This window comes from Danio rerio, chromosome 16 (genome assembly GCF_049306965.1).
Source record: "Danio rerio strain Tuebingen ecotype United States chromosome 16, GRCz12tu, whole genome shotgun sequence".
Classification (NCBI taxonomy): Eukaryota; Metazoa; Chordata; class Actinopteri; order Cypriniformes; family Danionidae; genus Danio; species Danio rerio.
The window spans coordinates 14,003,117-14,018,731 of record NC_133191.1 but is presented as its reverse complement, the minus strand read 5'-3'; the positions used below and the strand labels follow the sequence as shown (position 1 = coordinate 14,018,731).

The following is a 15,615-nucleotide window of genomic DNA, read 5'->3' as shown; positions in this document are numbered from 1 at the left end:
TAGTGCATTTCCCTCCTGGAAACTTTTATGAAATACTCAGTATTTTCCCCATATTTAGAGGGCGCACTGCGGGCTGTAATTTGTGCCGGTTATTGACGGATGATCGGTTTCCGTAGCCGGTTTCCTGAGCGGCCAAATCAGCGGCCCACCCACCTGGAATAGCTAAGTGTACACCGGTTAATTGCTGTACGTAGGAAGGGAAGCCGATGAGGGGGAAGATGTGAGCTTCAAGTATTCACAATATAGTCGAGATACAAAAAAAAAAAAGATTTAAAATCTGTCGGCTGCACATGGGCCTAGACTGCAAAACAGCTCGCACTTTTCACCTGTGCAAATCCTAGTGCCAGGAGAGAGAAAAAAAAACCCGTAAATGAATTACTGTTCCAGCAAGGAGTGGTTAATATTTGATGCTCTCGGTGGATTATGTGCGCTGAGCTGATTGCATCGCTCTCCATGGTGCTGAAATGGCGAATGACGGCTGTCGATTAGCCAGAGGCGCCGTTTGAGGATCAGCACTTGATTGCACGATTCTGCACCAGATGATTTGAGATTATTAACTCCAACTCATTTGTTAGATATTAGATTAAGCGCAGATTAATAGCTGGAGATTTAATTATGCATTAATTGCCTATGATTCATCTTCAATAAAGCACTTCTTAAATAAAGTTGCATTTATTGCAGAACCATTCATACATCTTTTTACCAATTTAAATTTACGTGGTTTTATATCATTACCAGGTTTAAATCTATAGATGGTGTAGTAATATTTTAAAATATTGCATGTATTCATAATTAAATATTGGATAAATTAAATCTTTTTATTTTATTATTGTTTTTATGTGAATAGATTTCATGCTGTGGCAAAAGCGACGGTTGTCATTATGCGGGTTGGCTTTTCTCTCTCTCACACACACTCCCTCTCCTTCTTTGTGTTCGTGTCTTTTATGTGCATTTTGTTTTTAAATCCATATTGGGTTGCCACATTTATCAAACGCCATAGCTTACCTCTATATATCCCCAAGCCATTTCTCCTATCTTTAAGGGAACGGAATCAAGATTATTAGAGTCACAAACAAAATGACATCGTTGTCATGGCAACCGATCTGTGTGTCTCCCATCACCACACACACACACACAGACACACACAGACACACCATATTGCTTAGCCAGCCATAATCGTGGCAAGGATGAGAAGTAGTTTGAGAAACGAAACACTTGAAGCGGTCGGGAATCAACGTATCAAACCCTCATCAACGCCGTCTCGCGAAACCAATAAACGCACTATTCAGCGCAGCGGACCTGTGTGAGAACACCCGCCTCATTCCACCGGTGTTTCGTGACAGGGTCGGAATGTTCTTGTGTGCACACTTTGCAGGCGGCGTCGATTAACGGCAACGTTGAGGAGCAACAATTCATGGCATCGGTCATTCTGCGCGCCATTAAAAACACACGAGGGACCTAGACAAAGGTGATCTCACCTGGAATACTTTCACAGCACATAACGTTACACGCAAATAAGTTGCACTGAAGGGGCAAAAATTGATGGTCTAATCTGTAGTACGAACATGGAAACGAGCGGGGTTGGTGAGAGAAAATCCTGGGAAGAAATGAGTGACTATAACAGTTGTTTTGTTATCAAAAAACGAGGCTGTCATCAGTAGGGGAGCGCTGCAACAGTTTGTGGGAATAATTCCTCAGCCATCATCGTCGCTCAGGTTGAATAAGATGTGAGACTGCTGCTGTTTGTCGTGAGGATCAGTGCAATTCAGTTCAGGTAAGTCTTTTAAGTTCAGCTACACAGCTGCATGTCATCTAAATGTCTTTATTAATGCGCGTTTTTCTGCGCCATGCTTCTGTTCTCATGGAAGTTTCGTGGCTTACGCTTGCAAAGGTGTTAGGCGAGACTATGTTCGTGTCACATCTTGTGTTTTGAGTGAGTTTCGGGCGTCCAGAGGAAGATGTTCACACATATGTAAGTGTAAGGTGGCTCCACATCAGCCTTCGTGCAAACATGCATTCACGCCTACGCAGACGGCCATTCATTGCGCTCGCGCTGCTTGTCATGTCCTCCTACTCACCCTCGTGCGAAGTACAGCTCCACAATCCGCAAGAGACACGTCGATACACGATACTTTCACCTTCGACTATCAGAAATGTATCAAAAGCTGTTGTTATTGAGGAACATGAGTGTAGCGAGAGCGTCTAAAGTCAGCTTTGCGCAGAGGAGTTTTCGCACGGTGTGTTTCTCCACAGGTATGACGCTCGCTCATTCTGCATGTGTTAAATTGACACAATCACAGATTGGGGGGATTTTTGCGGCCTACACATAATTAAACAACTTCTAAAATAACTATATATATATATATATATATATATATATATATATATATATATATATATATATATATATATATAGTTATTTTAGAAGTTGTTTAATTATGTGTATATATATATATATATATATATATATATATATATATATATATATATATATATATATATATATATATATATATATATGCTATTAATAAAGACATATATATATATATATATATATATATATATATATATATATATATATATATATATATATATATATATATATATATATATATATATATATATATAAAACTGTAAGGCATGATGTTATCAAGATGGCATCTCTGTAAAAAATGATGACAAATATGAGTTAACTTGAAAATACTTGAAGAAAGCACCTGCAATATTTGTTGTGTGTCATTATTTCTATATTCAAACTGATATGTCATTATTACAGCTCATACAAATAAAGCTGTTTGTCCTGTTTAGAAATCTGTGAAATTAGCTGTCATGGAGAACCAAGCAGAATTTGTTCTTGCTAAATGGCACATTTTGATGTTTTGCAACACGTTTTCCACTGAAGTCAGATTGTGCTTGGGGGGGGAGAGGACTGTCCATTAATGTGATAATTCCTCACCTTATTGCTTTAGTTCTGCAAAGCTGCACAAAAAAGTGGGTTTGTTTGGTTCCTTTTACCTTTCGCAACATTCATTTAACAGAGATTAAAAGTATTTTATTATCTAGCCTGTGGCATTATTCCAGCTCATGTAAATAAAGCTGGATTTCTTTCATATGACACATTTTGCAGCTCACAGCATTATCTTTTACTCATGAAATCATTTTCATGGGCCGTCTGCACCTACCTGATCTGAGTAAAATGCAACAAAAAAAGAAATGAGATTTCTATAATGTCATTTGTACTAAAATAGACAATTTCTAAAAGCAAGGCACATCCTCCCAAAAACTAATAAAATGCGTACCACTGGGACCTGAGCAGATCATCCCCAAAGTACAATTGAGATCAGACTGATTCATATAAATTAGCCAATAATGCAGTATCTGAAGAGTTCAGATGCAATAACCTGAACTTTTCCTCTAAATCTTGCACTTCTCTTAACCTCCTATGTTTATGTTCAGTTATTTCACGTTAAAGGCGATGAAAATAACCTATTCTTTGCACTAAGAGTAAAATGACTAAAACTACACACAATAGCCTGTGAAAATGCTGATTTTAGCTGAAAATTTCAGACGGCACTTGAAGGTTTTTCATTTAAACTTTTCATATATACAAAAAGCTGTGAGATTGTATTAATCTTTACCACTGACAAGAATTTTAACTTACAAAAAAAAATATTTTTTGATGCTTTCTAAAGCATTTTACTCATTAAACCAACCTGAAATCACCGAAAAAAAAAAATATACATGCTTTGGAGAATTGAGAGTCTCAGAAACTACGTTTTCTATAAAGAAGGCCCATCCCTAAACATGTGCGTCACTATGACGTGAGCAGATCATCCCAAAACATGCAAATTAATACAAATATCAGAATGTGGTCAACTTATTACAAACTGCCATGAGACTATGTTGGTTTGCATCTCTGACAGAAATGCTTCACGATGCGCACAAAGTGTATTTCTTTGGTCTCTTTCACTTTTCATTTTGTGCATTCTAACAAATTTTCCTTCATGCAGATTGGAAAAGTATTTGAAGCTCCAAGCAGAATTTAGTTTTTGAGACATTTTGATAATGCAAGCCCACAACTATTTAGATTCTGTAGCTCTACAGACCCTTACATTGTCCACGATGCAAACAAAGTGGGTTTTTAAGTCTCTTTCACTTCTGATTTCATCCATTTGACAGCCGAGCCTTTTAACAACATCAAGAACAAGGCGATTCATTTTATAAATATGCATTTTTAATAGGAGTCGATGGAATGTTTTAGGGCGATGGACTGCTAGTCGAGTCCGCAAATAGCCCGGAGCATCACAGGGGTATGAGGCGAAAAGGACAAACTCTTTGTCTTTCAAGAGGAGGGCAGCTTTTGGAGGGGAGAAGAAGGTTTATTCATCCTATCTATCATTCTCTTTCTCCTTCTTTCCTTCTATACAAGTCTGAACTACTGCAGTGCTATTCTGAGAGAGAGTGAGCTGCCTCAACCCACGCACAGAATATCACAGAGAGAGAGAGAGATAAAGAGAAGTCGACAGAATGGCCAAAACAGACATGTTTTGCAACAGGAATACAATGAAATCGAAGCAGAACGGCACGATTTCCTAAGATCAGATTAAAGGCAGGTGAAGCGTCCACGATTTTCTCAGCGAACTCATGTTTCCGTCAGATTTTGAAGCTGTTTGTGAATGCGCCACATCTTCAGTCGCACATCTCTTTAGAAGTCGCCCACAGTGCCTTGCTGATTGGATGCCGCGTTCTGGAAAAAAAGAGAAGCTAATCCAGTTTGTAGAGGCGCATACTGTTTCGCATAGACAAGAAGGTGTCGAAATGGCCTACGCTTTATTATAGATATGCAAATGAGAGGTTACTGTTTTTAATGTTGAAGACTGGAAACGGCCCACATGGATCACCTGCTCAGATCAAAGTCGCAGTTTTAAAACGTCTTCTCAGGTTGCTTCTTGCAGAACTTCATGACAAGTGTGAGGAAAGTACTGAAAAACAATAACAAAAACAACAACAAAAAACAACCCTAGTCTTCCCACGTAGGTCTCGCTGGTTGCTCTGTATGTGCAAAATCTGTAATTGAATCTGTCCTTTTAAAAGCTTGGCTATTAAATTCATCCATATTAATCATGCCTTAATTAAGGGGCAAACCCATCAGCAGGTTCTGTTCTGCTAATCATGAAGACTTCGTTAACAGGGGCAGTTCACGCATCCAGTGTTACACCGATAAGTCATTAAACAGTTGAGGCCAGAATTATTAGCCCACAGTAGAGTTTTTCTCTTTTTTAAAATATTTCCCAAATTATGTTTAACAGAGCAAGGAAATTTTTACAGTCTGTCTGATAATGTTTTTTTTTTCTGGGGAAAGACTTATTTGTTTTATTTCGGCTAGAGTAAAAGCAGTTTTTTTTTATTTTTTAAACACTATTTTAAGGTCAAAATTATTAGCCCCTTTAAGCTATATATTTTTTCAATAGTCTACAGAATAAACCATCATTATACATTAACTTGCCTAATTACCCTATTCTGCCTAGTTAACCTAATTAACCTAGTTAAGCATTTAAATGTCACTTTAAGATGTATAGAAGTGTCTTGAAAAATATCTAGTCAAATAATATTTACTGTCATCATGACAAAGATAAAATAAGTCAGTTATTAGAGATGAGTTATTAAAACTATGTTTAGAAATGTGTAAAAAAAAATCTTCTCTCCGTTAAACAGAAATTGGGGGAAAAATAAATGGATAAATAATTCTGACTTCGACTGTATGAATATATAATAATATGAATTATTATAATTTAGTTAAAGTCAGAATTAGGGCTGCATAATATTGAAAAAATCTGATATTACGATATTTTATTTTTTGCAGTATATATTGCAATATAAATATAATTCACAAGATAGTTTGAATTGCTGTATTTGACAATTTTCTGGGCAATCTGAAAGTATTCAGGTACAGAAATTGAATAATCACAATTCTTAAAATGCATATAATTTCTAGTGAAAATATCGAAAAATGTCTTAAATCAAGTAAAAAATATTGTTTAGCTTTCACCTTTAGAAGAAACTAAGAGTTTTTCCTTAAAACAAGCTAAATTCTCTGCCAATAGGGTAAGTAAAGGACTCAGTTTTCAGTCACTCGGTTTTCAGTTTGAATTCAGTTGAATGCCATATAAATAACTTAAATACAAGTAATCTTTGTTACACTTTCCAACATTATAATATTTTTGTGCCCAGATTTTTAAAACTCTCTTGAATTGTGCAATCAAAGGCAATAAAAACACATGCAGAGGATAAAGTTTCCCTCTATTATGTTTAAACTTACAAATCACATGTGTTCTGTAGCTCCTGGTCAACTACGATTCAGACTCAACATTGCAGATCCTGCGATGTGACTATTTCAGATGTGCACATTGCGATATCGATGCTGAAACGATATGATGTGCAGCCCTAGTCAGAATTATTAGCCCTCCTAAATTATTAACCACCCCCCGCCCCCGTATATCTTCCCCCCAATTTTCATTTAACGAAAGGAAGCACATATCTAAACACAATAGTTTTTATAATTAATAAACTAATTTCTTTGATATTTTCTATGATGGCAGTAAATAATGTTTTAGTGGATATTTTTCAAGGTACTATATTCAGTTTAAAGTGACATTTAAAGGTTTAACTAGGTTAATAAGGTTAATTATGCAGATTAGGGTAATTAGACAGGCCATTATATAACAATGGTTTATTCTGTGGACAGTGGAAGAAAATTGCTTAAGGGGGGTAATCATTTTAACCTTAAATCAACCATTTTGATTTTAAAGAATGATTTATTTAGCTGAAATAAAACAAATTAGACTTTCTCTAGAAAAAAAAAAGTATTATCAGATAAACTGTGAACATTTCCTTGCTCTGTTAAACATAATTTGGGAAATATTTAAAAAAGATTAAAAAAAAATCACAGAGGGCAAATAATTTTGACTTCAGGTGTATATACACAGTTAAAAGCACAGTTTTTAGACCCTTGTTTAATTAGATTTTAAAAAAAAATGTATTTTCCAAGTGGTGCTTAAAGGAGCAAGAAATTAGGAACTATTTCCTATATGTATTTCTTCTTGAGAAAGTCTAATTTCTTTTATTTTGGCTAGAATAAAAGCAGTTCTTAAAGAAGTAAGGTCAATATTATTACTCCCCTTAAGAAATACTATCTTTCAATTAGCTACAGAACAAACCACTGTTGTCAGATGCTTTGCCTAATTAACCTAGTTATAAACTAGCCTACTTAAACTAATTAACCCAGTTAAATTGCACATTAAACTGAATACTGGTATATTGCAAAATAACTAGTAAAGTATTATGTACTGTAATCATGGCAAAGACAAAAATATGAGTTATGCAAGCAAGCTTTTGTTTATGTAGCACTATTTAAATAAATAATGCAGTTTAAAGTGCTTTACAAGTGAGGCAAAAATGTTACATTCAATGATATACAATGGGACATTCTAAAAATCCTTTCATAAAAGATCTAATTTACATACAAATAAAACAGACAAAACGCGAAAAATGTATACATTACAAGGAAGTCAGACTGAAAGATGTTCCAGAGACGTGTGCATATCGGCTAAAAGCAGTGTGACCAGCAGTATCAGAAAATGGCTATTAAAACTATAATGTTAAAACTGCATTAAATTTTTCTGTTACACAGCACTTGACTAATAATAGAATATAATAGAATATAAAATCTTTATGTTTTTAAAATTTTGGATTTTACAAATGTCAATACTTTATTTAATGTAATATTTAATTTTATATAATATTAATATGCAAATTTTTTACATTAAATTGATTTGTAAGTGTTAGTATTAAAGATACAGTCCTGAAAGTAATCAAAGCACTTCACTTTTTTCACATTTTTTATGTTAAAGCCTTATTCCAAAATGGATTAAATTCATTTATTTCCTCAAAATTCCACACAAAATACCCCATAATGACAATGTGAAAAACGATTTTTTGAAATGGTTGCAAATTTATTAAAAATAAAAAACACGAGAAATCACATGTACCCAAGTATTCACAGCCTTTGCTTAATAATTTGTTGATGCACCTTTGGCAGCAATTACAGCCTCAAGTCTTTATAATTATGATGCCACAAGCTTGACACACCTGCCTTTGGGAATGTTTGCCCATTCCTCTTTGCAGTACCTCTCAAGCTCTATCAAGTTGGATGGGAAGTGACAGTGTACAGCCAGTCATTTTCAGATCTGTCCAAAGATGTTCAATAGGATTTTGGTCTGGGCTCTGGCTGGGCCACTCCATTTATATTTTGGCAGTGTGCTTTGAGTCATTGTACTGCTGGAAGATGAACCATCGCCCCAGTCTGAGGTCAAGAGCACTCTGAAGCAGGTTTTCATCCGGGATGTCTCTGTACACTGCTGCATTCATCTTTCCCTCTATCCTGACTAGTCTTCCAGTTCCTGCTACAGAAAAACATCCCCACAGCATGATGCTGCCACCACCATGTCTCACTGTAGGGATGGTATTAGCCTGGTGATGAGCAGTGCCTGTTTTTCTCCAAACGTAACGCCTGGCATTCATTCCAAAGAGTTCAATTTTAGTCTCATCACACCAGAGAATTTTGTTTCTTAATGTCTGAGAGTCCTTCAGATGCCTTTTGGAAAATCCCAGGTGGGGAGTGGCTTCCGTCTGGCCACACTACCACACAGACCTGATTGGTGGATTGCTGCACAGATGGTTGTCCTACTGTAAGGTTCTCCTCCACAGAAGTACGCTGGAGCTCAGACAGAGTGACCATCGGGTTATTGATCTTCTTCCTGACTAAGGCCCTTCCCTCCCGATCACTCAGCTTAGATGGTCGGCCAGCTCTAGGAAGAGTCCTGGTGGTTCCAAACATCTTCCACTTACGAATGATGGAGGCAACTGTGCTCATTGGAACTGTCAAAGCAGCAGATATTTTTCTGTAACCTTCCCCAGCCTTGTGCCTACAGACGATTCCTTTGTCTTTATGCTTGGTTTGTGCTTTGACATGCACCGTCAACACTGGGACCTTATATAGATGTGTATGCCTTTTCAAATCACGTCCAATCAACTGAATTTACCACAGGTGAACTCCAGTGAAGCAGCTGAAACATCTCAAGAATGATGAGTGGAATCAGAATGTACCTGAGCTCAATTTAGAGCTTCACGACAAAGGCTGTGAATACTCATGTACATGTGATTTTTCAGGTTTTTAATTTTGAATAAATTTGCAACAATTTCTAAAAACCTTTTGTTCACATTGTCATTATGGGGTATTGTGTGTAGAATTTTGAGGAATTAAATTAATCCATTTTGGAATAAGGCTGTAAATTAAAAAATGTCGAAAAAGTAAAGTGCTATGAATACTTTCCAGATGCACTGTATAATATAATATAATATAATATAATATAATATAATATAATATAATATAATATAATATAATATAATATAATATAATCTTTTAATGCATAATTTGAATTAAATTTTACAAATATTTGATTTTACAAATGTCAATAAATATAATAAAATTTTATTTTTTTATAATATTAATTTAATATTTTTTTGCATTAAATAGATTTGTAAGTGTGTGTATTAAAAGATATAATATAATATAATATAATATAATATAATATAATATAATATAATATAATATAATATAATATAATATAATATAATATAATTAATATAATATAATTAATATAATATAATGTGAAATAATTTACAATCTACATTCAATGGCAAGATTTTTGGTCTTTTATTACGTTTATTACTTTTAGTAAGAATAATTATATAGTGTTGTAATATTTTTATTAAACATTTCTGTTAAATTATTGGAAGGATTTCCCCCTATATTTTAAATAAAATTAATTTTTGCTATTATAAATTAATGTGTGTGTGTGTGTGTGTGTGTCCTTTGCATGTGTCTGTGTATATATTTTGTATTATTAAAGATTGCAGCTTTTGTCACAACGTCACAGTAGACACGATGCACAAGCATTATAGCTATGATGAATCCGCAGCAAGCAGCTTTATTTTTTGGCCATCCCCGTATCCCCTGCACATTCTGATGGTCAGTTTCCTTTGGTCACACCTGCGCCTCATTACATCAAACACATGCCGTCAGCCTCTCTCACACCATTAACCTGTTGATCTGCCACAACAGACATTTGGAGGGCTGCCGCATTTTAGAGGTGTTAAAAAAGAAGCACATTTTGTCAGCGTTTACTGTCTGCATGCATTGCAGTTTGGTGTTAGCACTGTATGTTCCTGCTGTTGTGTATTGTGTGTACTGTGCGCGCGTGTGTGTGTTAGTAAGTGGTGTCACTGAACGCTCTCCATTCTCTTCCACCCACACACTGCACTCCCACATACACACACACAGCACACAGCACCTCTCCGCTGTCATACCTCTGGCTCTGTGCACTTCTGCTTTGCTGTGCTCATATTTAAATCTCTACCCTGCATTTATCTCGCTTTTCTCTCGCACGTCTTTCATCTGCTCCATGGTTTTCCACAGGCCCTTGCAATTGTGAAAAATCAAAGCATCTAGGTATTTATTAGAGAATACTTTTTTTTTTCACAACATGGTCTCTTTCACTTCCTGTGACACATAGACCTACAGAGTCAGGAAAGCAGGATCTTTCGCTCTCTCTCTTTCGTTTCCCCTCCTCCTCCGTGTCGTGCATCGTGCTACGCTCTCTGAAAAGGACTGATCACTATTTGTTCAGATCATTGCCACTATTCACTTTTCTCAATGCTTCTGATTCATAGTGACTTGTTGTAACGCAGTAGACAAACGGTCATCACATCATCTCTCTCAACTCTGTGAGTGGGAATTTTGCAGCTGTACTGCATTTAATGAGTACAAATGACAGACTTAAAGGGATAGTTCTTGCAGAAATGACAATTTGCAGTTTACTTACCTTCAAGCCATCCAAAATAAGAGCGAGTTTTGTTTTTTCTTCAGTGAGGAGGACATTATAGAAGATTCAGGATGCTAAAATTCCTGGAAAAGGCTTGAATTTGAATGTAGTGTTTGAAAAACGGCTAGGATTTTGGATAAAGCTCTTAAACTGGATGAAGGTTTAATTGAATTGTTTTTAGAATAATCTAGATCACCAAATAGGTAATAGGGGGTTCATTCCACTGTGGTGACCCCTGAAAAAATAAAGGGACTAAGCTGAAAAGAAAGAAGAAATAGGTAATAAGGATTATTCATTCATTCATTTTCCTTCGGCTTAGTCTCTTATTTATCAGGGGTCACCACAGCGGAATGAACCACCAACTATTCCAGCATGTGTTTTATGCAGTAGATGCCCTTCCAGCCACAGCCCAGTATTATCAAACACTACAGGCTAATTTTCATTCATTCATTCATTTCCTTTTCGGCTTAGTCCCTTTATTTATCTGGGGACGCCACAGCGGAATGAACCGCCAACTTATCTAGGATATGTTTTATGCAGCAGATGCCCTTCCAGCTGCAACCCAGTACTGGAAAACATCCATACAAACTCATTCACACAGGAAACCCACAGGAACAGGGGGAAAACATTCAAACTTCACACAGAAATGCCAACTGAGCCAGCAAAGGCTCAAATCAGCAACCATCTTGCTGTGAGGCGATTGTGCTACCCACCCATCGCGTCACCCATGGCAAATTTTGTTTACCCAATTTTCCAATAGCGCATGTGTTTGGACTGTCGGAGAATCCGGAGAACTTGGAGGAAACCCATGCAAACATAGGGAGAACATGCAAACTCCACACAGAAATGTTAACTGGTTCAGCGGGGACTTTAACCAGCAAACTTCTTGCTGTAAAGCAACAGTGCTAACCACTAAGCCACCATGCCTATTAACTATCTGAAATAAAAACAATATTGTTGCGTAAAATTTAAAGCTTTTTTGTTTGTACCATTTGCTTAAACTGTGGAAGAAGACAAATTGCATGGTGGAGACCGGTTTATGAATGAACAAAGCATTAAATGAAAATAAATATCAATTTAAAGGTGAACTGTTTTCCCCGAATCCCTTTTATAAGGGGTTTAAACACAGCTGTGTGGTGACTGTGTTACTGTAATCAGCCAATAATGGTAAAAATGCATTAGTTTTATTTTTTATAATCACACTTCATAAAAACCGCCTGCAGAAACACTTTGACTTCTTCTGTTAGATGCGTCATTAAAGAGAGAAAGCCCCACCCGTTAGTGTTGATCTCTCCATCATCAGCATAGACAGCCCTGAGTGAGAAGCAGTCACCCACCAAATCAAAAAGATCATAGCCCCTTTCACACAGTTATACCGATAAATATCTGGAAAATTTCCGGACCGACTTTACCGGTAAATTCTAAAAAGTGCTGTTTACACAGGCGAAGACGTTACGAGATTTTCCCGGAAAAGAGCATTCACACATCTATTCCAAAATACCGGTAAATTCTGACGCTCTAAACGGCTGTGTTTGTATCTGTAAACATTTGACTACATTACAAACTCTGTGGATGGATTGTTGAGTATTGTGAACAACTTCAATGAAAACATATGGAGGAACACTTTCGCATGTCGAGATGTACATAATATGTGTGTGTGCTGGCGCTCACCGGCTGCTTTACGTGAACACGCCTCATAGCTTGAAGGTAAACAAACAGCGGTTTGTCATAAGCATTTTATCAGTATTTTTTTACACAGTTGGCATTAAGAAGGAACATAGAAGTGTTATCTGACTAACATCCAGCAGCTAACTGTGTCTGGAAATATATTCACAGGCTTTTATTCTCATAAACCGCGCGGACGTGAATGCATTCAGTGTTCTGAATGAATGAGTGTTCTGATTGGCTAAGTAGACGTCTTACGTCAGCGTGTTCTAGACATCCTTCTGCGTTCACACATGCGTTACAACTTCATTTTCCAGAAAATAGCCAGAACGAATTTACCGGTATTTTTAAAAAGGGCCTGTTCACACATGCAAACCTTTCCGGTAATTTTCCAGAAAGGTCTGTATGTGTGAAAGGGGCTAATGTCAATGACCAAAAGGATTTTTAAATGTTGATTTATAGGATGCACAGATGACCATCATAGTCTTCTTCCTGGACAATTAAAAAATTTTCACAGAGATAACATTAGTCCTGTTTTGAATTCGCCGCTATGAGGACACACAGGCATTTGTAGTTCCGTCCTCTTTTGATAAGAGGGCTGGGAACACAATCTCAATTGTATTTAAAGCAACAGTTCCCAAAACGACACAATTTGGATCAAAACCCTTAATGGGCAGATTCAAAGAGTTGTAAAAGTATACTTTAAACTGAAACTTCTCATTCACATTATATTAACATCAAATAATAATTCTGTACCTCTTGTAGAAAGGAGCATAATAGGTCTCTTTTAAGGTGACACATTTAAGTGAGTAAATTACGTTTAGTAGAGCAAATGACAGTAATTCAATGCTGGGCTTGGGGCAAACATGCCATCAAATCTTCCTAATAATATTCTATAGTATAGTATTAGTAATTCTAACAAATAGTAATTCTAACAAATAGCATCTGATTTATTGTGATGAAGAAGCATCTATTTGTATGTAAATATGTAATTTACCACACAATTTTAAAATGTTGTAAAAGTTTGAAAATGCACCTGGAAAGTGCTTGAAAAGTGCTTAAATTTGACTTTGAAATATGTGTAAGAAGAACCCTGAAGGTTTTTAGCTAAAACTAGTTCCTTGGTGATTTATAAAATGTAAGTCAACAACTTGCAGCACTTTTCAGTTTTAATTAGTATAGTTAGATGATAGTTTAGATCAGGGGTCACCAATCTTGGTCCTGGAGGGCCGGTGTCCCTCCAGGGTTTAGCTCCAACTTGCCTCAACACACCTGCTTGGTTGTTTCAAGTATACCTAGTGAGGCCTTGATTAGCTTGTTCAGCTGTGTTTGATTAGGGTTGGAGCTAAAATCTGCAGGACACCGGCCCTCCAGGAACAAGTTTGGTGATCCCTGGTTTAGATGATAGTTTTCTGAAATAAAACGAGTGGCATCAGCTCATGCACGAGTTTGCTGGCTCAAAACAACCCAGTCTCATTGAAAATAAATGTCTCAGCCTACATTTTTGCAAAAATACGTTGCACCAGGTACAATTTGTTGCACATTCCAGATGACAAATCTACTAGAGGGCACTGTGTAGAATTTTCCAAATGTGAAATACGTTACTTAGGTTACATATTGTTATAGGTTTCACAAACATGTCCTGTACACATCCACAAGATGGTGCAGCTTGTCCTACAGATCATCTAATGAACTACTGAACTAAACCCAACCAGTAGTGTTTTTAAAAGCAAACATAAGATAAAAGTGCTCTGCGACAAAATGGTTTTACCTTGATTATACATTGCTTTTATCTCACCAGACTTGAATCCAAGCATTCTGCATCACGAGGACAACATCGTATAAACACTTCTTGAAAGTTATCTATATGGAGATAGATATGTGAGGGAAATGTATTCAATCACAATTTATGGACATTGTTAAAATGTTTGGTGGTATTTATTAAGTATTGTGCAAAGAAATGCATGAAGAAAATGCTTTAATCACTTATAATATTTCCCTGTAAATATTATCAGTGAAGAAACAAAGGTTGTTGGCATCATACTGTTCTTGCAGTTTGACAATGTAGTAGGCTAAAGCCTGTATTTCCAATGAGCCTCTGTTGGCTCGTCATTATGCAAGAAGAAGATTGTGCTCCAGACTGTTATGAACAAGCTCATTTGCATACCGACATAGTTGGACGCTGCTAATGCACATCACTGTTGTAGCTAGATTAACTGTAATCCTGTGTAAGATGTTCATCTAAATAAATAGGAAACTTTCAGGCGTTGTGCTGTCAGTTTCAGGGCACAGTGAATATAGCCACAGTTTATTTACTCCTGTTTACTTAAGTCTCTTAAATCACCCTTCTTCCCCATTTTGATGCACGGTTTGAACTGCAGCAGATCGTCTTGACCACGTCTACATGCTTAATTCCATTGAGTTGCCGCCATATGATTGGCTGATTAGGAATTAGCGTTAACAAGCATTAGGATTGTACCTAATAAAGTGGCCGGTGAGTGTATATTGTCATAAATAACTTTGTACTCTGGATCACAGTGTGAATAGTCTAATTAGTGATGAATAATTCATTTCAATTATATTTTACTTTTCAATTAATCTTTTAAACTATTTCTGGAATAGCATAGAAGGTTTTTCAGAATTTGTGAGTCTGAACAGATGCGACAGTAGCCGTACTGAAACATCACAGATTCAATGTTCCATTCTGATTCAGTATGAATCAAAAAACCAGAGCTAATATGGTCCTCAGGGCATGTGTGGGTATTTATTTAACTGTAACGGCGAGTTTTGCTGCTGTTTATTGGAATGTACATTTAGGCCATAAGCTAATTTTAAGATTTTGATTTATGAGTTGGTATATTTATCTCATTTATTTTGCAGTGTTACCACATACTTTTTAGTAACTCTTATTGATTTTGAACATTGCTGAAACTGGCAAAGCATTGCTAGTAAGTATTAAAAATTATTACAATTTGAATATTTTTTGAGGAAAACTAACAATGATGTA

General features: G+C 36.2%; 1 protein-coding gene across 2 annotated transcripts in view; it reads left to right on the top strand.

Moving 5' to 3' along the window:
- The first annotated feature begins 1,155 nt into the window (after positions 1-1,155).
- shisa7a (shisa family member 7a) overlaps positions 1,156-15,615 on the top strand; it is a 32,432-nt gene continuing 17,972 nt past the window's right edge. The window contains exon 1 of one of the 2 annotated variants that reach the window (XM_021466870.3): positions 1,156-1,774. The gene's annotated coding sequence lies outside the window, so the exon portion shown is untranslated. Of the gene's footprint in view, positions 1,775-2,003; positions 2,254-15,615 lie in introns of those variants that run through there. The other variant, XM_021466871.3, reaches the window with a different exon arrangement.